The sequence below is a fragment of the Macaca nemestrina genome, chromosome 17 (genome assembly GCF_043159975.1).
Source record: "Macaca nemestrina isolate mMacNem1 chromosome 17, mMacNem.hap1, whole genome shotgun sequence".
Taxonomy (NCBI): domain Eukaryota; kingdom Metazoa; phylum Chordata; class Mammalia; order Primates; family Cercopithecidae; genus Macaca; species Macaca nemestrina.
The window spans coordinates 44,795,868-44,819,895 of record NC_092141.1 but is presented as its reverse complement, the minus strand read 5'-3'; the positions used below and the strand labels follow the sequence as shown (position 1 = coordinate 44,819,895).

The following is a 24,028-nucleotide window of genomic DNA, read 5'->3' as shown; positions in this document are numbered from 1 at the left end:
CCCACCATTCTCCTGCCTCAGCCTCCCGAGTAGCTGGGACTACAGGCGCCCGCCACCACGCCCGGCTAATTTTTTGTATTTTTAGTGGAGACGGGGTTTCACTGGGTTAGCCAGGATGGTCTCGATCTCCTGACCTCGTGATCCGCCTGTCTCGCCCTCCCAAAGTGCTGGGATTACAGGCTTGAGCCACCGTGCCCGGCCTGTGATTGTTTCATAGAAGTACTCTCTGATTTATGGGCATGTCATTGATCACAACTAGAATTACAGATTGGGTACATTAAGCACATCAGCGTAAAAATCCTTGACATTTTGGCCGGGCGCGGTGGCTCACGCCTGTAATCCCAGCACTTGGGGATGCCAAGGCGGGTGGATCACGAGGTCAGGAGTTCAAGATCAGCCTGACCAACATGGTGAAACCCCGTCTCTATTAAAAATACAAAAATTAGCCGGGTTTGGTGGCACGTGCCTGCAATCCCAGCTACTCGGGAAGCTGAGGTAGGAGAATGGCTTGAACCCGGGAGGCAGAGGTTGCAGTGAGCCAAGATCTGGCAGTTGCACTCTAGCCTGGCGACAGAGGGAGTCTCCGTCTTAAAAAAAAAAAAAAAAAAAAAAAAAAAAAGCCTTGACATTTAAAAAATACCTCTGGCAGGGTTTCAGTGTAGTCATAATATTTAAAATATTACCATGATTTTTCAGTTTCTTACACATAATTTTGTTTAGTCACATGAGTGATAAGAACATATAGACTTCTTGCTGGGGCATTGGCTCATGCCTGTAATGCCTGTAATCCCCTCTACTCAGGAGGCTGAGTCGGGAGGATTGCTTGAGGTCAGGACTTTGAGACTAGCCTGGACAATATAGCAAGACTCTGTCTCCTACAAAATACATAGCCATAAATAGATTTCTTGGTTTGTAGGGTTAACTTTTAAAATTTTCCTCCCATTAATTGGCCGCCCCCTTTTTTTTTTTTTTTTTTTTGTTTTTTTTTTTTTGAGATGGAGTCTCGCTCTGTCACCCAGGCTGGAGTGCAGTGGCATGATCTCGGCTCACTGCAACCTCTGCCTCTCGGGTTCAAGTGATTCTCCTGACTCAGCCTCCTGAGTAGCTGGGACTACAGGCATGTGTCACCACACTGACTAATTTTTTGTATTTTTTTAGTAGAGTTGGGGTTTCATCATGTTAGTCAGAATGGTCTCGATCTCTTGACCTCGTGATCTGCCCGCCTCGGCCTTCCTAACTGCTGGGATCACAGGCCTGAGCCACCGCGCTCGGTCTAATTTGCCACTTTTATCTGACTAAGATACCTTAACTTTTTCCTTGGATTGGTGATATAGTGAAATGATTAGGGCAGGGTTTTGAAGCCAGAGAGATTTGGGTTCCTACCCTGCTGTGGGCTGTAGATTTTGGGGGCAGTGGACTTAAATTCTCTGACTTTCCAGTTACTTTTATTTATTTTGTTTTTACTTTTTGAGATGGAGTCTCCCTCTGCCATTCGGGCTGGAGTGCAGCCGATCGATCTGGGCTCCCTGCAAGCTCCGCCCCTCGGGTTCACGCCATTGCCATTCTCCTGCCTCAGGCTCCCGAGTAGCTGGGACTACAGGCGCCCGCCACCATGCCTGGCTAATTCATTTTTGTATTTTTAGTAGAGATGGGGTTTCACCGTGTTAGCCAGGGTGATCTTGATCTCCTGACCTCGCGATCCGCCCGCCTCAGCCACCCAAAGTGCTGGGATTACAGGCCTGAGCCACCGCCCCCGGCATCCAGTGACTTTTAAGTGGGTAAAATAACCCTTACTTTGTAGAATGTTGCAAAGATTAGAAAGGATGTATGTAAAATGTTTACCTATTCCAGTGCTTGGTATGTAGTAGACGAATTCTAACATTACACTGAGCCATTTTGCCCACTGTGGCTTTAGAATAGAAAAGTATACTCATACATTAGAATTGTGCACCTAGAGCTAAGTGACTCCAGCCCTGGGGAACCCTTCAATGCCAAAATGGCATGTAGGACTAGATAGACGAATGTCACCTGTCCCTGTCTATTAAAACTCGCTGTATTGGGCCGAGGACATCGCTTGGCGGATGAGTAAGCCTCACCCATCTGGACAGCAGCGTTTATACTTCAACGTTACTTTTATCTTCATATTTGCTGCCTGTTGTTATTTATGTGGTAACTAGCATGAATGATTCACATACACACATACATATTCTCTGTCTTGTTGTGAAATATTACACCAAGGAGAAAACACCATTGTGCAGTTAGTGACAGTAAAGTAGCCCCAGACACAGTGCTCTTCGGTGGAAACATGGGACGTTTACAGAAGAAGCTCTGTGTCATAGTGATAGCCGTAAACTTTGGAATATGCAAAGATCTTGAAGTGTATCTCTCACCTATACCAGGGATTTTGGTACAGTAGAGAATTGCATTTTGAGCTTATGAGAACTGGTAGCATTGGATTATTTCACTTTATGTCTATCACTCCGTTCATGGGGTATTTTCAGATTTCATGTCAAGGCTCCATTTGGCTCAGATGGTACAATTGTCTGCCATGTTGAAATAGGTGGCAATGCAAATTAATATTACCCTGAAATAAGACTTTATTTTTTTTTATTTTCAAAATTTTTAAAAATTATAGTTTAAGTTCTGAGATACATGTGCAGAACATGCAGGTTTGTTACACAGGTATACATGTGCCATGGTGGTTTGCTGTACCTATCAACCTGCCATCTAGGTTTTAAGCCCTTCATGCATTAAGTGTTTGTCCTAATGCTATCCCTCCCCTTGCCCGCCGTCCCCTGACAGGCCCTGGTATGTGATGTTTCCCTCCCTGTGTCCATGTGTTCTCATTGTTCAACTCCCACTCATGAGTGAGAACATGCGGTGTTTGGTTTTCTGTTCCTGTGTTAGTTTGCCGAGATGATGGTTTACAGCATCATCCATGTCCCTGAAAATGACATGAACTCATTCGTTTTTATGGCTGCCTAGTATTCCATGGGGTACATGTGCCATGTTTTCTTTATCCAGTCTATCCTTGATGGGCATTTGGGTTGGTTCCAAGTCTTTGCTGTTGTAAATAGTGCTGCAGTAAACATATGTGTACATGTGTCTTTAGAGTAGAATGATTTACAATCCTTTGGGTATATACCCAGTAATGGGATTGCTGGGTCTAATGGTATTTCTGGTTCTAAAAGTCTTAAAATATCCTCTAAAGCAGATTTCAAAATACAACATCCATGAGTCCACAAGAGACCTGCTCACAGACGGCATCTGTAATTTACAGGAAGATGACGCTGACACTGGCTTAACCATGCACTTAGCACACCACAGTTACAATGAAAATCCAATTTTGTGCCAAAAGTGGGAAATAAATGGAGGTGTAAGTGTTTGCTTTAGGAGACTTTGATCCATGTAAATAGAAAATGGTTTTATTACATGTAAAATAAGATTTAAAGTGGTCACTGTGAGGAATCGCCATACTGTCTTCCACAATGATTGAACTAATTTACACTCCCACCAACGGTGTAAAAGCGTGCCTGTATCTCCACATCCTTTCCAGCATCTGTTGTTTCCTGACTTTTTAATGATCGCCATTTTAACTGGCATGAGATGGAATCTCATTGTGGTTTTGATTTGCATTTCTCTAATGAGCAGTGATGATGAGCTTTATTTCATATGTTTGTTGACCGCATAAATATCGTCTTTTGAGAAGTGTCTGTTCATATCTTTCACCCTCTTTTTGATGGGGTTTTCTTTCTTGTAAATTTGTTTAAATTCCTTGAGGATTCTGGATATTAAATCTTTGTCAGATGGATAGATTGCAAACATTTTCTCCCATTCTGTAGGTTGCCTGTTCACTCTGATGATAGTTTTTTTGCTGCGCAGAAGCCCTTTAGTTTAAGTGTTTATTTTAATATTTGTGTAATAATGTCCAGGTTTATCAAGCAGAATGATCTACATAGGAGCTTTTATGCAGAACTCATTGTTCTTCACTTAGAGCTTGTTAGTCCCATAGTGAAGTCAAATCCATCTTCAGTTGCTACGTGCCTTTGTTACACAGTTAAACTTGAGTTGGAGATGCTCTGCCGGAGGGAGGAATTTTCACCCCCCAGATGCGTTTGTGTAATATAATGTATTTTTCCCCTTTCCCCTGTGGAAACTTTGTGGAGGATTATTTCAGTGTTAACCCTGATGGATAGTTTAGTAATCGAACCAGTGTCTGTCACTCCTTTATTCATTGATTTATCAAGCACTTAATGTGTGCCGTCTGGGTGCCAGACACTGCACTAGACTCTGGGGAGTCAAAGGTGAATCACACTGAGTCTCTACCCCCTGGGAATTCATTCTGGTGAGAGAAATTGCAAAGAAACCATTATGATCCTATGAAATATTTTTTAAAGTATGAAATGAGATAACGTGTGTGAAAAACTTTGTAAGCTTTACACATTTAAGATTTTTTTCTCCAGTGCATAGCATGATGCCTGACATATTTTAATTTCTCTTTATACCCTTGAATGAACTGGTGAAGGGCCAAGAGTTATGAGAGTATAATACTAGAGTGGAGACGGATTCGTTCTGCTGGATGGACAGGTGGGATGCGGAGGCTTCCAAGAATATCACTTTTGAACCGGACTTCGAAATATAAGCTGTTTATTTTAAGAATCAAGAAAAGAGATTCTGGGGGGGCAGCTGTCAGTCGTTAAAGTGCCTTGATTAAGATGAACCACATATCTACAGGCTTATACAGTTTACAAGACGCTTTGTTTACAGTATCTCTTTTGAGCCTTATGACAGGTGCATGAGGTGAGTTCATACAACCAAGAGAAGCCTTGACCAGAACCTGGGTTCTAGGGTGTAAGAGACAGCATCTGGCCAGTTTATTCTCTTCAGTTTCACGGATGCTATGATTGCTAATATTATTGTATTTCAATTTGTGAAAGCATGGTTTTCTGAGTTACAAGTATATGAAAGACAAATGTATACATGTAATAAAATGTATAGTTTTCTTTTTCTTTTTCTTTTTTTTTTTTTTTTTTTTTTTGAGAGAGAGTCTCGCTCAGTCCCAGGCTAGAGTGCAGTGGTGCGATCTTGGCACGCTGCAAACTCTGCCTCTGAGGTTCAAGCTATTTTCCTGCCTCAGCCTCCCAAGGAGCTGGGATTGCAGGTGTGCACCACCATGCCTGCCTAATTTTTGTATTTTTAGTAGAGAGGGGGTTTCACCATGTTGGCCAGGCTGGCTTCGAACTGCTGACCTCATGATCTGCCTGCCTTGACCTCCAAAAGTGATGGGATTTTAGACCTGAGCCACTGCACCCATAGTTTTCTTTTTTTTTTTTTTTTTTGAGACGGAGTCTCGCTCTGTCACCCAGGCTGGAGTGCAGTGGCCGGATCTCAGCTCACTGCAAGCTCCGCCTCTCGGGTTTACGCCATTCTCCGGCCTCAGCCTCCCGAGTAGCTGGGACTACAGGCGCCCACCACCTCGTCCGGCTAGTTTTTTGTATTTCTTAATAGAGACGGCGTTTCACCGTGTTAGCCAGGATGGTCTCGATCACCTGACCTCGTGATCCGCCCATCTCGGCCTCCCAAAGTGCTGGGATTACAGGCTTGAGCCACCGCGCCCGGCCTTATTTTATATTTTGAGACAGATTCTTGCTCTGTCGCTCAGGCTGGAGTGCAGCGGCTGCGATGTTGGCTCACTGCAAACGCCACCTCCTGGGTTCAAGCAATTCTCTGCCTCAGCCTCCTGAGTAGCTACGATTACAGGTGCCTGCTACCATGCCCGGCTAACTTTCGTATTTTTAGTAGAGATGGAGTTTCCCCATCTTGGCCACACTGGTCTTGAACTCCTGACCTTGTGATCCACCTGCCTCGATCTCCCAAAGTGATGGAATTACAGGCGTGAACCACCGCTCCCGGTCCCCATTGGTTATTTTAAAAGTATGTTTTGATTCCAAATATCGGGATTGTCTATTGATTTTTTTTTCTGTCACTGATTGCTAAATTAATAACACAGTGGTAAGAAAAAAACTCGTGATAAGACCTGAAACCTTTTAAATTTACCAAGAGTTGTTTTTCTGGTTCTAATATAGTATATCTTGGTAAGTGTTCCAAATGCACTTGAACAGAATTTTTATTCTGGTAGTTTGTGCAGAGTATTCTATAGTTAGGTCAGTTTGCTTAATGATGTTATTCAAGCTTCTGTATCCTTACTCATTCTCTGTCTACTGGTTCTGTTATTATGATTATCATTCCTTTGTTTTGAACATGATGTCGCTCTGTCACCTAGGCTGGAGTGCAGTGACATGCACAATCATAGCTCACTGAGCCTCCACCCCTTGGGCTCAAGTGATCCTCCCACCTCAGCCTCCCCAGTAGCTGGGTCTACAGACGTATGCTACCACACCTAGCAAAAATTTTTTTTTTTTTTTTGAGATGGAATCTCGCTCTGTCGCCCAGGCTGGAGTGCAATGGCGCGATCTCTGCTCACTGCAACCTCCGCCTCCTGGGTTCAAGCGATTCTCCTACCTCAGCCTCCCGAGTAGCTAGGATTACTGTTGTACGCCACCATGCCCAGCTAATTTTTGTATTTTTAGTAGAGACGGGGTTTCACCATTTTGGCCATGCTGGACTCAAATTCTTGACCTCAGGTGATCCGCCTGCCTCAGGCTCCCAAAGTGCTGGGACTACAGGTGTGAGCCAACACGCCCGGCCCACCCACTTAGTTTTTTAAAATCTTTTTGTAGAGACAGGGTCTCCCTGTGTTGCTCAGGTGGGTCTTGAACTCCTGTGCTCAAGCAATCCTGTCTCGGGCTCCCAAAGTTCAGGGATAACAGGTGTGAATCGCCACGCCTGACCTGGTTCTATCACATAGAGAGGTTTGCTGAAATTTTAAAATATAATTGTAGACTCTGGCCGGGAGCGGTGGGTCAAGCCTGTAATCCCAGCACTCTGGGAGGCGGAGACGGGTGGATCACAAGGTCAGGAGATGAAGACCATCCTGGCTAACACGGTGAAACCCTGTCTCTACTAAAAAATACAAAAAACTAGCCGGGCGAGGTGGCGGGCGCCTGTAGTCCCAGCTACTCGGGAGGCTGAGGCAGGAGAATGGCGTAAACCCGGGAGGCAGAGCTTGCAGTGAGCTGAGATCCGGCCACTGCAATCCAGCCTGGGCGACACAGCGAGACTCCGTCTCAAAAAAATAAATAAATAAATAAATAAAAATAAATTGTAGATTCTTTCATTTCTTCTTACAGTTCGTACTTTCATTTTTGCTTTATTTATTTTGAAGCTCTGTTATTAATAGGTAAATAAATGTTTAGGATTTGCGTGTGTTCTTGATGAATTAAACCCTTAATGTTTATAAAATGATGCTCTTTTTTCCTCATAAAATTTTTATTTTTGTCTACTTTACATGATAGTATTATAACGATTTCAACTTTCTTTTGATTTTTTAGTGTGTAATAAGATCTTTTTCTTTGGCTGCATTAGAATTTTAATTTCTGATTTTAGTCATTTTGGTCGTGGTTTACCTTATTTTTTGGAGATACACTTTTACTCTATCGCCTGGGCTGGAGTGCAGGGTCACAATCATGGCTCACTATGGCCTCAACCTCCTCCTGCCTTAGCTGGAAGGACCACAAGTGTGTGCCACTACCCGTGGCTAATTTTTGTGTGTGTGGTTTTTGTTTTTTGTTTTTTTTTTTTGAGACGGAGTTTCCCTCTTGTTGCCCAGGCTGGAGTGCAGTGGCACAATCTCGGCTCACTGCAATCTCCGTCTCCGTGGTTCAAGCAATTCTCCTGCCTCAGTTTCCCAAGTAGCTGGGATTACTGGCATGCACCACGATGCCTATCTATATTTGTATTTTTAGTAGAGACAGGGTTTGTCGATGTTGGTCAGGCTGGTCTCGAACTCCTGACCTCAGGTGACCTGCTGGCCTCGGCCTCCCAAAGTGCTGGGATTACAGGTGTGAGCCACAGGGCCGGGCCATGTTTCGTGTGTGTGTGTGTGTGTGTTTTGTTTTGTTTTGTTTTGTTTTTTTAAGAGACGGTGTTCTGCAGTGTTGCCCACACTGGTCTCAAACTCCTGGCCTGAAGAGATTTTCCCATCTCGGCCTCCCAGAGTGCTGGGATTACAGGCGTGAGCCACTGCACTCAGCCACTTTTCTTCATGTTTCTAATGACTGATAGTTGATTAATAGAGCGCTGTGTTATATATGCTTATGATTTCCATCAAACGTGAAAGTTTTTGGCCATGATTTCTAAAGTTTTTTTTTCTATATTATCTCCTGTTTTCTGGCTCTGGTTACAAGTATGTTTGGCCTCTTGAAGTTATTTCAATTATCACATATTACATTTTTTAGTGTTTTTTTTTTCTGTTTCATTTAGGTTAGTAAGTTTGGTTTCACGTGTTGTAAATTTCAAAGTGTATTTTTCATCTTAGACTTTGTAATTTTTCATCTTTAGAAGTTCAAATTTTAAAAATATTTCATATTTTTACTTGTTTGTTCTAACCTTCTGATCACATGAAATAGCATCATAATTGTTTTAAAGGACTTGTGTACTAATTCTATTTTCTGTTTCATTTCAAAATTGGTTTGGTTTTTGTTTCATTGTGGGGTGTAATTTCCTGCTTCTATGTAAGTCTTATAAATTTTGATTGACTTTTTAACCAGTGGGAATTTTACCTTGTTTTCTCATTTCTCTAGTTTTGCTTGCCTTTTAAAAATATTTGTGGACTTTGTTCTGTAGTATTATTCAGTTGCTTGAAAACAGTTTCTTTCTGTTGGGTCTTTTATGTTTTCTTTGACTGGACCAGGGCTGTGTTTAGGGTTAATTTTTTCCTCCTTCTGAAGCCTTTTCTTTCCTAGTACTCCGATGTCATATCTCCAATGTGATATAAATTACATCACATCATTTGCTTTTGCATTTTGGGTACGGGTACTATTCACATCCTTATGTCAGTTCTGGATGCTATTACCTCTAATTCTTTTGGTGATTTCTCACCTTGCCCTTCGATAGTTCCTTTACATTGCAAGTGCTGATTTGTCATTCAACCAAAAGTTCTAGGGTGAGCCTTTGTAGATCTCTTCATTTCTCTCTGTCTCTCTCTCTCCAACTGTCTACTCAGTGCTGGTCTCCCTTGTGAGCTCTAGGCACCTTGGTCTCCTTGGACTTCCAGCTTCATTTCCTCAACTTGGGGAGACCACATGCTCTGCCTGGGTTCCTCCTCCCTGTTCCACGACCTGGAAACTCTCGAGGCAGTAAGCTGGGCACGCCTGCAGCCCATTTGTTTTTGTCTTCCAGGGATCACTGTCTTTTGTTACTTGTCCAATATCTTCAGTGTTGTTGTTTCATTCATTTTATTAGATTTTTATTATTTCATGCAAGGAGGCTAAATCTGGTCCCCTTATTCATGCCGTCTTGACCGGAAGTAGTATCATTGTGGTTTCAATCTACCTTTTCATGAGAACTGGTGATATTGAGCACGTTTAGCTCGTGTGTTGACGATTTGTGTGCTCTCATTGGTGATGAGTTTGTTCATTTAGCCTTTAGTGTTCTTTGTTTTCTTTTTTTCATCTGTTTGAGTTGCAGAAGGTGTTTTCTATGTCCTAAATACTCATCCTTTGTTAGATAAATGTTTTGTAAATACTTTCCTCAAGTCTATGTGGTTTACCTATTTATTTTAACTGTACCTTTTGATGAGCAGAAATACTTATATCTGATAAATTTAATTTATCAATGTTTTCTTTTGTAGTTATTGCTTACTGTGAGCTAAGACACTTTTGCCTAACCTCGAAGTCATGAAGGTAGTTTCCTTGATTTCCTCTAAAGGTTTTGCTTTTGCTAATTTGTATTAGGTCTGTGATGCATCTGCAGTTATTTTTGTAGGTTTGAGTTTTTTGCATATGGCTGTCCAGTTGTTTTTCACCATTGGTTGAAAAGAGTCTCCTTTTCTCGCTGGGTTGCTTTGGGAACATCCTGTGGCTGCATAAGTGGGATCTCTTTCAGAAATCTTCCTTCTGCTCCAAAAATCTGTTTGTCTAGCTCAGTTAGAGTATTCTGATTAGTTTGTAACTTTATATTGTCTTGAAGTCAGAATTGCAAGTCCTTAAACCTTTTTCTTCTTTTTCGAAGTTCTGCATATTCTACATCCTTCACATTTCCGTATCAATTTTAATAATCTCTTTTCTCTCTTCTCCAAAAAAGGCTGATGGGATCATGATTGTAATTGTCTTGAATCTGCTGATCAGTTTAAGGAGAACTGACATCTTGACAACCATTGAGTCTTGATCATTAGTATAGTATATCTCTCCATTTATTAGGTCTTTTTTGTTTTGCCTGAGCAGTTGTTTGTTGCTTTTAGCCTTTGGTCTGTTTTTAAAATTACTTATTTTTTTTCCTTTTGTTGAGACGGAGTCTCACTCTGTTGCCTAAATGGAGTGCAGTGGCACAGTCTTGGCTCACTCCATCTCCTGGGTTCAAATAATTCTCCTGCCTCAGCCTCCCAAGCAGCTGGGATTACAGGCATGTACCGCTAAGCCCAGCTAATTTTTATAATTTCAGTAGAGATGGGATTTCACCGTGTTGGCTAGGCTGGTCAACTCCTGACCTCAAATGATCTACCTGCTTCAGCCTCCCAAAGTGCTGGGATTACAGGCATGAGTCACCACGCCTGGCCTAAAATTATTTTTATTTTTCAGTATTTGGTCCTTTTTTGATGCTATTTGTATTTTAAAATATTAAACACATTTTTCAGCAATTATAAAGTATTATAACATTTTCTAATTTTTGGTTGGAAATTGAATTTTTGTATATTAACCTGTTTCTTACAACCTTACTTAAGTCCTATTAATTCTACTAGTTTTTTAGGTAGATTTCTTAGATTTTCTAATAGATGATTGTCATAAAACAGTTTTCTCTCTTTTTTCCCATTGTAATTCCTTTTCTTCTCTTCCCTTAGAGAATGGACTTAATCTTGTTTTCATTCTTCTAGGATAGCATTCAGTGTTACACCATTAATTATAAGTCAGCTGTAGGGGTTTTATTGATGAACTTTTCAGATTGTTTTCAAATATAGGTTTTATTACTATTTAGATATGACAAGGCCAACAGAAGCCACTGTGACTCCTATTGAAAAGATAGTTATAGTCACAGACCCCAAGAGGAATAGTCATGCCATGCCATGGAGAATACAAAGTTGAGTAAGGTCTAGCCCTCGCTTCTTGAGGGTTTATGTCATGAATGCATATTGAGTTTTCTCAAAAGCTTTTTCTGTATCTATTGAGATAATGCTATATATTTAAAGATATTAATGTAAATTTCATTGTTTTATTTTCAAATGTTATATACTAAATGCCATTTGGTGTCATGGTGTATTATTATTATTATTATTATTTTTGGAGATGGGTACAGTGGTGCAATCTCTGCTCACTATAACCTCCGCCTCTTGGGTTCAAGTGATTCTCCTGCCTCAGCCTCCCAAGTAGCTGGGATTACAGGCACATGCCACCCTGCTCAGTTAGTTTTCTTTTTTGGAGACAGGGTTTCACCATGTTGGCCAGGCAGGTCTCCTGACCTCAAATGATCCTCCCTCCTTGGCCTCCGAAAGTGCTGGGATTACTTTCGTAATCCGTGTGGGCCTCCGCAACTGGCCTATTCTTCTTATATATTGTTGGATTTAAATTGCTAATAGTAAATACGTCCAGTGAATTTTTTGTATTTTTAGTAGAGATGGGGTTTTACCATGTTGCCTAGGCTGTTCTTGAACTCCTAACCTCAAGTGATCCACCCGCCTCAGCCTCCCAAAGTGCTGGGATTACAAGTGAGAGCCACTGCAGCGGCCAGACTTTTATAAAAGTTTTATGGTTATAAATGGTTATATAAAATATCTTTGTACATATATTTTCGTGTCTTGAAGATAAAGTATATAAATGTTCTTTTAAAGACACAAAGGTAATTTATAAATGCTGTATCTTATATTATTTGCTTTGACTCTCTAGAAGTTTTTCTCAATTCTTATTGCTTAATTGCTGTCCAAAAGAATAGGATTATGGTGTCATCGAAATTATATAAAAATGAATGTTGAGTTTTTTGTTTTTTTTTTTTTTTTGACAGAGTCTCTCTTTGTCACCCAGGCTGGAGTGCAGTGGCGTGAGATCTAGCCTCACTGCAGCCTCCACCTCCCAGGTTGAAGTGATTCTCGTGGCTCAGCCTCCTGAGTAGCTGGGATTACAGGTGCCTGCCACCACGCCTGGCTAAATTTTTTTTTTTTTTTTTTTTTTTTTTAGATGGAGTCTTGCACTGTCACCAGGCTGGAGTGCAGTGGTGTAATCTCAGCTCACTACAACCTCCGCCTCCTAGGTTCAAGTGATTCTCCTGCCTCAGCCTCCTAGTAGCTGGGACTACAGGCATGCACCACCATACCCAGCTAATTTTTGTATTTTTTATAGAGATGGGGTTTCACCATGTTGGCCAGGATGGTCTCGATCTCTTGACCTTGTGATCTACCTGCCTTGGCCTCCCAAACTGCTGAGATTATAGGTATGAGCCACTGTGCCCAGCCTAGGTTTTGTATTTTTAGTAGTGATGGGGTTTCGCCATGTTCGCCAGGCTTGATTTGAACTTCTGACCTTACGTCGCCCGCCCGCCTTGGCCTCCCAGAATGCTGGAATTACAGGCAAGAGCCATCGAATCTGGCCTATTTTTGAAAATTAAAATTTTTCTTTCTTTTTTCTTTCTTTGTTATAGCAGCGATGGGATGTTTGTAGTTTTGTTCCTTTTATCCCTTCATCATGTAGTTTTTGAGTTACTGTGCCTAGAGACTGTGCCTGATGTTAGGGGCAGCTACAGCCATAAAATGGAGCTTATAATCTAGCAGAGGAGTTAACTTAATTGCATAAATAGTTAATTGTAATTGTAATATATCCCAAGAAGGAAGCATAGGTAAATCATCATATGGCACCTGACCTCATCTGGAGATTCAGAGACACTGTCTTTGATGAAGTGACTTTAAGCAAGGACCAGAGGGATGCACAGAAGTTATCCAGCTGCAAAAGAGGGTACAGGGAATAATAATATTCCGTTTAGAGTAAAAACAACCCGTTAAAAGCCTTTGAAGTGGAAATGAGCTCTGTAGAATTTATAGAATTGAAAGAAGAAAAAGCCAGTGTTGCCCATAAAGTGAAATGTTGGAAGGAGGGAAGGTTGTGGAGGTAAGAAAGGGTCATATGATATGGGGAAACTATTGAAGTGGTTTTCTTGTTTTGTTTTCTTTTTGTTTTTGTTTTTGAGACAGTGTCTCACTCTGTTGCCAGGCTGGAATGCAGTGGTGTAATCTCGGCTCAGGCAACGTCCTCCACCTGGGTTCACGCCATCCTCCTGCCACAGCCTCCCGAGTAGCTGGGACTACAGGTGCACACCACCACACCCAGATGATTTTTGTATTTTTAGTAGAGATGGGTTTTCACCATGTTGGCCATGATGGTCTCGATCTCTTGACCTCGTGATCTGCCCGCCTCAGCCTCCAAAAATGCTGGGACTACAGGTTTGAGCCACGGTGCCCAGCCTATTGAAGTGTTTTTAAGTGGGCAGTGGTGCATTTGGATTTCCATTTCTGAAGTTCATTTTCTTGTGAAAATTTCATTCTGCAGATTGGTGATAGTTGGTTAAGAGTGAATATTAAGAGACTACAGTCATTTTCCATTATCTGTGGTTTTTCTTTCCTTGATTTTAGTTCCCCATGATCAACACCTCTGAAAATAGGTGAGTAGAGTACAGTGAGGTAGAATCATGTGTTGTGTCATGCAGGAAGGAGGTATTTTCTTAGAAATACCTCATTAGGTGATTCTGTCATTGCACAATCATCTTAGAATGTTCTTAACCAAAGCTATATTGTATAGCCTACTACACACCTAGGCTACAAGGTATAGCCTATTTCTCCTAGGCTGCAAACTTGTATGCTTCATTACTGAATCCTGCAAGCAACTTAACATAATGGTAAGTATTTGTGTTTTTAAACATAGAAAAGGGACAGCTAAAATAATGGTATGAAAGAAAAAAAAAACGCACTTGTATAGGACTTTACCATGAATGAAGCTTGCAGGACTAGAAGTTGCTCTGGGTGAGTGAGTTAGTAAGTGGTGAGTGAATGTGAAAGCCTGGGACATTATTGTACATTACTGATAGGGTTTGGCTGTGTATCCCCACCCAAATCTTATCTGGAATTGTAATCCCAATGTGTTGAAGGAGGGAGGTGACTGGATAATGGGGGCAGTTTCCCCCATCCTGTTCTCGTGACAGTGAATGAATTCTCTTGAGATCTGATGGTTTTGAAAGTGGCAGTGTTTTCCTACGTACAGATTCTCTTTCTCTTGCTTGCTGCCATGTAAGATGTGCTTGCTTCCCCTCCCACCATGATTGAAAGTTTCCTGAGGCCTTCTCAGCCATGTGGAACTGTGAGTCAATTAAACCTCTTATCTTTATAAATTGCCCAGTCTTGGGTAGTTCTTTATAGCAGTGAGAGAACGGACTGCTACAACTACCACAGACTTTATAAACATTGTGCACTTAATGTACACTACATTTAGTTTAAAATTTGCTCTGTCATGTTACTATGGCTATTACATCACTATGTCACTAGGCAATAGGAATTGTTCAGTTCCATTTAATCTCATGGGACCACCACTGTGTGTATGGTTGTTGTTATGCAGACTGTATTTTGAGAGAGACCACATTCACGTAACTTTTTCATAGTAAATTGTTATAATTTTTTTTTTAAATTTTTAAATTTTTTTGAGGTGGAGTCTCTGTCGCCCAGACTGGAGAACAGCGGCACGATCTCAGCTCACTGCAACCTCCCGGGTTCAATTGATTTTTTGTGCCTTAGCCTCCTGCTTAGGTGGGACTGCAGGTGTGCACCACCACAGTCAGCTAATTTTTTTGTCTTTTTAGTAGAAATGGAGTTTCACCATGTTGGCCAGGCTTGTCTCGATCTCCTGACCTGAGGTGATCTGTCCCCCTTGGCCTCCCAAAGTCCTGGGATTATAGGCGTGAGCCACTACAGCCGGCCTGTTCTATTTTATTATTGTTGTTAATCTGTTACTGTGCCTAATTTCTAAATTAAACTTTTTTATAGGTATGTATGTATAGCAAAAAACAGAATCAAGTGCTCAGTACCATTTGTCATTTCAGATATCCACTGGGGTTCTTAGAACGTTTCTCCCATGGATAACTGGGCAACTGCTGCATTTAGGAGGTGACTGAAGTGGTCCTGATGAAAGGCGATGCTGGCTTTAAGTAGGGTAATAGTGGAGATGGAGGGAGATAGGCAGATCTCACCAGTATTGAGGAAGAGGAAGGGCACAATATAGTTATGGATTAAAAGTGAGGTTAGGGCCGGGCGTGGTGGCTCACACCTGTAATCCCAGCACTTTGGGAGGCCAAGGCAGGCAGATCACAAGATCAGGAGATCGAGACCATCCTGGCTAACACGGTGAAACCCTGTCTCTACTAAAAATGCAAAAAATTAGCCGGGCATGGTGGCGGGTGCCTGTAGTCCCAGCTACTCGGGAGGCTGAGGCAGGAGAATGGTGTGAACCCGGGAGGCGGAGCTTGCAGTAAGCCAAGATTTAAGCCAAGATCGTGCCACTGTACTCCAGCCTGGGCGATAGAGCAAGACTCCATCTCAAAAAAAAAAAAAAAACAAAAAGGTTAGGGAGTAAGGTTTGAAGTGGTCAAAGATTATGTATACTAGGTGTGTTGCATGAGCCATGTGTCATTGAAAATATCATTACCAATATATGGAAAGAGCAGGAAGAGCAGGTTTTGTCATAAATTGTGGAGCGTTTCAAGTGTCTATGTAGGCTGCGTGCAGTGGCTCACACTTGTAATCCTAGCACTTTAGGAGGCTGAGGTCGGTGGATCACTTGAGGCCAGGAGTTTGAGACCAACCTGGGCAACATGACGAAACCCCATCTCTACTAAAAATAGAAAAAGTTAGATGGAAGTGGTGGCACACACCTGTAATCCCAGCTCCTTGGAAGGCTGAGGCAGGAGAATTGCTTGAACCCTGGAGGTGGAGGTTGCAGTGAGCCGAGATCGAGCCACTGCACTCCAGCCTGGGCAACAGAGCGAGACTCTGTCTCAAAATAAAATAAAATAAAGTGTTTAAGTAGCATATAGAGTTTTATACCTGAACCTGAGGACCGATACAAATAGATAAAATTTGGGATTCTCTGTTTTATTTTTATAATTTAGTTAGTAATGGAAATTTGGACAATGAATAAGATTGCCTAGTATTTCACGTGAAATAAGATGACATCTTAGGCCAGAGACTTGAAGAACTTCACCATTTAAAGGTTTGATAGGGTGATCAGAAAGGTGCTGCCAAAGAGGTAATAGGAAAATCAGGAGAGTGAAATACTGAAAGGCAAGAAATATAGCGGTATTAGTCTGTTTTGTGTTGGTATAAAGGAATACCTGAAACTGGGTAGATTATTAATATAAAGAAAAGAGATTTATTTGGTTCACAGTTCTGTCGGCTATACAAGCATAACACCAACACCGTTGGGCTGAGGAAACTTTTACTCATGGGGGAGTGGGAATGAGGACAAGGAGTGTCACATGGTGAGAGAAGGGAGCAAGATGGCAGGCTCTTTTTACCAATCAGATCTCACGTGAACTAACACCAGCAAGAAACTCACTCATTACCAGAAGGAAAACACCAAGACATTCATGAGGGATCTGCCCCCATTACCCAAACACCTTTTGCTAGACTCCACCTTCAACATTGGGAGTATATTTTTACACGAGATTTGGAGGCACAAATATCCAAACTTTATCAATACGCTCTGTAATTTCTTTTTCTTTCTTTCTTTTTTTTTTTTTTTTTTTTTTTTTTTGAGAAGTTTAGCTCTTGTTGCCCAGGCTGCAGCGCAGTGGCGCGATCTGGGCTCACTGCAACCTCTGCCTTCCAGTTTCAAGTGATTCTCCTGCCTCAGCCTCCCAAGAAGCTGGGACTAGAGGCACGTGCCACCACACCCAGCTAATTTTTTGTATTTTTAGTAGAGACGGGGTTTCACCATGTTGGCCAGGATGGTCTCGATCTCTTGACCTTGTGATCTGCTTGCCTCGACCTCTCAAAGTACTGGAATTCCAGGCATGAGCCACTGCACCTTACCAATAGACTCTGTTTCTTAAAAAAATTATTTTTTGTAGAGATGAGGTCTCACTTTGTTGCTTAGGCTGATCTTGAACTCCTGACCTTAAGTGGTCCTTCCATTTTGGCCTCCCAAAGTGCTGTGATTATATGTGTGAGGCACTGCACCCGCCCTCAGTAGGCTTTTATGGCTTATGCCTTCTGTCCTTTTAAAACTGTTTCAACTTAATTTTCTACTCTAATTGTTTGTTGTAGTTCATATATGTATGTAAGTGTATATATATATGTAGGGTGTGCAAATATAGTGTGTATATATATGTAGTATCTGTGTGTATGTGTGTATATATAGTGTGTGTGTGTGTATATATATACATTTTTTGTTTATTTCGAGATAGGGTCCACTCTCTTATCCAGGCTGGAGTGCAGTGGTGCAATCATGGCTCACTGGAGCCTTGACCTTCTGGGCTCAATTGATCTGCCCGCCTCAGCCTGCTGAGCAGCTGGGACTACAGGTGCGCCACCACCACATCCAACTAATTTTTTTTTTTTTTTGTAGAGGTGGGATTTTACCATATTGCCCAGGCTGGTTTCGAACCCCTGGGCTCAAGCGATCTGCCTACCTCAGCCTCCCAAGTGTTGGGATTACAGATGTGATCCGCTGTGCCCGGCCTATATTACTATGTCGTATGTTGCAGAACCTCTTTTGGAAACAAACTGGGATATAAAAAATACTCAAGTGTGACTTTCAGGAACTTATTCTTCATAGTAAGACAATGCCATTGAAACTTACTGTGTTTCATAAGAAGCGGAAGTACTGGCTCTACATTTATTTTTGCTTTTCCATTCTGAGGATGGGAGGGAGAGGGATCTAAAATAAATTTTGAGTACCATTGCGTTTGAACAATAGTAGCTGATTAGCCTAATTCTTTTCAGAAGGGAAATCAGCATGCATGAGATCATTTCTTGCCATGTAAATTAAAATTCTAAATTCGTGAGTTTGGCTCTTTAAGAGAAACCAGACCTACTTGACTGCAGTCGTCCTAGATGGCCATAAGACAGGAAGTAAAGGGCCAGGCGCGGTGACTCACACCTGTAATCCCAGCACTCTGGGAGGCTGAGGCGGGCGGATCACAAGGTCAGGAGAAGGAGACCATCCTGGCTAACATGGTGAAACCCCGTCTCTACTAAAAATACAAAAGACTTAGCCGGGCGTGGTGGCGGGCACCTGTAGTCCCAGCTACTCGGGAGGCTGAGGCAGGAGAATGAACCCGGGAGGCGGAGCTTGCAGTGAGCCGAGATCGCCCCACTGTGCTCCAGCCTGGGCAACAGAGCGAGACTCCGTCGCAAAAAAAAAAAAAACAAAGAAAAGGACAGGAAGTAAACAGGTAACAGGCAGATGTTAAAAGCTTTGCTTCATTCTTGTGTCGAGAGGACCTTTTTGATTTTTTCTCCCTCTCCCTAGGTAAATAATCCCAGCATCCTTGTGTTTTCATTAATGTGAGATTTAAAAAATTGTGGCAGGAGTTTTTTGTTTTGTTTTGTTTCTTTTAGGTGGAGTTTCGCTCTTGTTGCCCAGACTGGAGTGCAATGGCACGATTTTGGTTCACCGCAACCTCTGCCTTCCGGGTTCAAGCAATTCTCCTGCCTCAGCCTCCCCAGTAGCTGGGATTACAGGCATGCTCCGCCACTCCTGGCTATTTTTTTATTTTTAGTAGAGACGGGGTTTCTTCATGTTGGTCAGGCTGGTCTCAAACTCCCGACCTCAGGTAATCCACCCGCCTCGGCCTCCCAGAGCTCTGGGATTGCAGGCATGAGCCACTGAGCCTGGCCTGTGGCAGGAGTTTAAAAGTTAAAATGTACTTTATTTATTTGTTTATTTTATTTTTTTTGAGATGGAGTCTCACTCTGTTGCCCAATCTCAACTCACTGCAAGCTCCACCTCCCAGGTTGTTGCCCTTCTCCTGCCTCAGCCTCCCGAGTAGCTGGGACTACAGTCGCCCGCCACCATGCCCGGCTAACTTTTATTATTTTAGTAGAGATGGGGTTTCACCATGTTAGCCAGGATGGTCTCGATCTCCTGACCTCGTGAGCCGTCTGCCTCGGCCTCCCAAAGTGCTGGGATTACAGGCGTAAGCCACTGCGCCCTGCCTAAAATGTACTTTAAAAAAATTGCTTGTCCTCTGAAGAAGATCACATGTCGTCGGGAACAACTGTTTGTGAAGAAAGTTCTGAAATATTCTTGGGGGGCAGCTAGTACAAATGCTGCTCTCCCATTTTCAGGAGTTTTGAAGTTGTAGGGAAGATACTACGTTTTTGATCGTCTGAAATGTTTCTTCATTACCTGTTTCTTTTTTTTTTCTTTTTCATAGAGATATGAACTGTGTCGCCATCAGGATGGAGCCTAAAAAAGAATAGATAATGGGGGTAAGTGCAGAGATTTCTTGAAAAAATTTTTATTGAAAACTGGGCCGGTGGAGTATCTTCAAATACCTGGCAGTTTATTTTATTTCATCAAATTAAACAGCGTTTTCTACTCATGTTTAACAGTAGTGGCTATAATTTATGAATCCTTATTGTATTGACTCACAATTTTTCTACTTTGTGTACAAACAAGCATTGGATATTTTATGCAGAATGATCTATTAAATACATACTTCTAATTAAAATTCTTATTTTTTTGTCTGGGCGAGGTAGCTCACACCTGTAATCCTAGCACTTTGGAAGGCTGAGGGAGGTGGATCACCTGAGGTCAGGAGTTCGAATCCAGCCTGGCCAACATAGTGAAACCTGGTTTCTACTAAAAATAGAAAAATTAGCCGGGTGTGATGGTGCGTGCCTGTAGTCCCAGCTACTTGGGAGGCTGAGGCAGGAGAGTCGCTTGAAGTCGGGGAGTGGAGGTTGCAGTGAGCCAAGATTGCACCATTGCCCATTAGCCTGCTGTCTCAAAAAAAAAAAAAAAAAAAAAAAAAAAAAAAAAAAAAGTCTATTTTTGAAAATGGATATAGCTTCTTGTGTTAGGAATTTTTTTTTTGAAAAATGAGCCACATTTTGTTGTTGTTAGCCCTAAAATCTGTTGTTTTAGATTCTTTTTTCTCTTTTGTACATCTCTAGACAGATGATGTTCCTAGTGAATATTAATTTTATTTAACTCTGAGGATCTTTGTTGCTTGAATATAAGGAAATGTTGACTTTTAGGCGGGGTGTGCTGCCCGACATCTGTAATCCCAGCTCTTTGAGAGGCCAAGGTAGGAGGCTCACTGGAGCATAGGAGTATGAGACCAGCCTGGGCAACATAGGGAGACCTTGGTCTCCGCAAAAGTAAATATAAAAAATAAAAATAAAAAGACTTAGTTACACATGGTGGCAAGCGCCTGTAGTTCCAGCTACTTGGGAAGCTGAGTCAGGAGGATGACTTGAGCCTGGGAGGTCGAGGCTGCAGTGAGCCATGGTCATACCACTGTACTTCAGTCCCTGGGACTGGTGAAGTGACACTCTGTTTCAAGAAAGCAAACAAAAAAAAGAACGAAAGAAAGAAAGAAATGCTGACTTCTGTATCACGTTTTGGTGTGCTTTCCTATGGACTCTTGTGTATTCCTCATTTTCTTCTCCACTTTTAGTTATCTTTGTCAGATAAATCATATTTTTGTACAACTCAGTACTATTCTGAAATGTGTACATGTGAATTTATTAGACCCTGGCATATGTGATGAGGCAGCTAAAAAAAGGAGAGGTTTAGCTATTATTACTATACTCTTCTCCAGTTTGGGTAGCCACCTCTAAAGTAGTTTTGCCATTGACTAGAGTAATGGTGTGAGTAGATAAAAGGGAAAAATACAATGATTTTGGCTAGCTATATATATTTTATGGTTTAATTTTCAGACTATGTTATAGAGTCAGATTGTACAAAATTTGAAAATATATTCAAAATCCTTCCTGTTACTCCTCTTCCTCATCTGCCCAGTTTATCAATAGCATTCCTGCTACCATGTAATTATTACTTTCTTGCATGTCTTTCTAGGTTTCTTTTGCATATTCAAATGTGAATAGACAAATGTTTACTCCCTCCATCTTTATACAAATGGGTTAATATTATATACTCTTCTGCATCTTAACTTATTTCACTGAACAATTTACCTTGTTTTGTTTTGTTTTGTTTTTGGAGATTTTTCTTTTCTTTTTTCTTGAATTTTCTTTTTTTATTTGAAGCTTCGCTCATTCGCCCAGGCTGGAATGCAGTAGTGCAGTCTCAGCTCACTGCAACCACCACCTTCTGGGCTCAAGCGATTCTCCTGCCTCAGCCTCCCAAGTTGCTGGGATTACAGGTATGCGCCACCACGCCCAGCCAATTTTTATATTTGTAGTAGAGATGGGGTTTCATGATGTTGGCCAGGCTGGTGTTGAACTCCTGACCTCAAATGATCCTACTGCCTCGGCCTTCCAAAGTACTGAGATTACAGGCGTCAGCCTCCGCACCCGGCATGAACAATTTATCCTGTTATCAGTATAGAGCTTTCTTTTCCTTTTTAACCATGTTATCTAATTGATCAGTTGTTGATGCACTTTCTGATTTTCTACTTTGATGACTAACTCTTGTATATGTTTCATTTGCTTGTATACAAGCATATCTATAGGATTATTAATTTCCATAGGTGGAAACATTGGGTCAAAGGAGTGTTGCAATTAATTTTGATAGATAGTGCCAAATTATTCTCCCTATAGTTTTACGAATATGTTTTCCCAGTTTTACCAATATATGAATAAAAAAGCTGTTCTTCATACCTTTGGTAATCTAACAACAGGTAAAAGTTTGTATATCCAACAGTAGTTTTGCATTTCTGTTAGTATTAGTGAAGTTGACATTTTTTAATAGTTTGAAGAGCAATTTGTTCTTTTCTGTGGTCTGCTTTTTGACTTGGTTGTTGATTTTTTTTTTTTTTTTTTTTTTTTTTTTTGAGACAGGGTCTCCCTCTGTCACGTAGGCTGGAGTGTAGTGGCTTGATCTTGGCTCACTGCAGCCTCTGCCTCCCCCGTTCAAGGGACTCCCCTGTCTCACTCACCCGAATAGCTGGGATTATAGGCGCAGGCCACCATGCCCGGCTGATTTTTTTATTTTTAGTAGAGACGGGATCCACCCACCTCAGCCTCCCAAAGTGGTGGGACTGCAGGTGTGAGCACCGTGCCCAGCCACAGTTGTTGATTTTTTTAGTGTGATTTATTGGAGCTTTCATAAGGAGCCCCTCATATATTATTATGCTGTTTTCATATGAGTTGGACTAATTTTTGCCCATCTGGCTAGTCTTTATTTATATTGTGCTCTTGAAAAAAACTTTTTTTTTTTTTTTTTTTACTATGCATGGGTTTTTTACTTCATTTTGTTCAATTTATTAATCTTTCACGGTGTCTGTATTATGAGTTATTAGTTAGAAAGGCCTTCACTATTCCAAACTTCTGTTTTGTTTTGTTTTTAAATGACAGGTTTTCATTCTGTTGTTCGGGCTGGAGTGCAAGTAGCAGGATCCTAGCTCACTGTAGCTTTGTAGTCCCGGGCTCAAGTGATCTTCCTGCCTCAGCTTTGAGAGTGTTGGGATGACAGGAATGAGCCACTGCACCTGGTGTAAACCTTCCATCTTATTACATGTTTTGCATTTGTCTTTCCTATTCTGGTTTGTTTCACTCATTCCATTCTACCCTCTCTATTAGCTTAAAAAAAAGTTAATGTTACTATATACTTTTTTCCTCTTTCTGAATCCTCTGAAACTCTTAGGATACTGTAAATTCACTTGTCCATCTCCTGACATGTATTTTATTTTTGTCATGTACTTTCATTCTCTGTTTCTTTAAGAATTATAGTGGTTTTGTCAGGTGTTTGTTGAGGATTATGCTTGTCACTTAAAATGAAACAGTTTGTGTAAATTTGATGTCATTTTTCTTTGAATTCTATATAGAACTTCGTGAGAAACTGAAACTTTTCTGGGAAAATTTCTGATAAATTTGTTTTCTGGCAAAATTATAGGGACATTCCTTTTTCTCTCCTTTCTCTTTTCTGTCTTCCCTCCCTCCCTTCCTCTCTTTCTCTCTTTCTTTCTTTTTTTTTTTTTTTTAGCAGTGTATCACTTTGTTGCCCAGTGAGCCAAGATCAATATGCCAGAGTGCAGTGATGCAGTCATAGCTCACTGCAGCTTGAAACTCCGGGTTCAAATGATCCTCCTGCCTCAGCCTCCTGAACAGGTGGGACCACAGGCACACCATGCCTGGATAATATTTTTTCTTTTTCTATTTTTTGTAGAGACAAGCGGTCTCGCTTTGTTGCCGAGGCTGGTCTTGAACATCTGGGCTCAAGCTATCCTCCTGTCTTATCCTCCCAAAGTATTGGGATTATAGGCCTGAGCCCTTGGGCCCAGCCTATTTTTATATACTTAAGTCAATTTTGGTGCGATCTATTTTTCCAAGACTACTTTGTACAAGTTGCTGAAACTGTTGGACTAACATTGCCAATAGTAGTTATTTATTTATTTATTTATTTATTTATTTATTTATTTTTGAGATGGAGTCTTGCTCTGTCACCCAAGCTGGAGTGCAGTGGCACGATCTCGGCTCACTGCAGACTCCACCTCACAGGTTCAAGTGATTCTCTGCCTCAGCCTCCCAAGTAGCTGGGATTACAGGCAGGCACCACCACGCCCAGCTAATTTTTTTATTTTTAGTAGAGAGAGGATCTTGCCATGTTGGCCAGTCTGGTCTTGAACTCCTGTCCTCGGGTGAACCACCCGCCTTGGCCTCCCAGAGTGCTGGGATTACAGGCGCACACCACTGCACACGGCCGCCAATAGTATTTTATTATTATTTTGTTAATTTTGCTGGCATTGGTGGTTGTTA

The 24,028-nt window shown here is 41.6% G+C and overlaps 1 long non-coding RNA gene across 4 annotated transcripts in view; it reads left to right on the top strand.

Annotated features, from left to right (window-relative positions):
• LOC139359565 (uncharacterized) overlaps positions 1-24,028 on the top strand; it is an 85,540-nt gene that overhangs the window by 6,646 nt on the left and 54,866 nt on the right. For all 4 annotated transcript variants that reach the window (XR_011615636.1, XR_011615635.1, XR_011615633.1 and 1 more), the window contains exon 3: positions 19,522-19,576. This is a non-coding gene — a long non-coding RNA (uncharacterized lncRNA). The remainder of the gene's footprint in view (positions 1-19,521; positions 19,577-24,028) is intronic.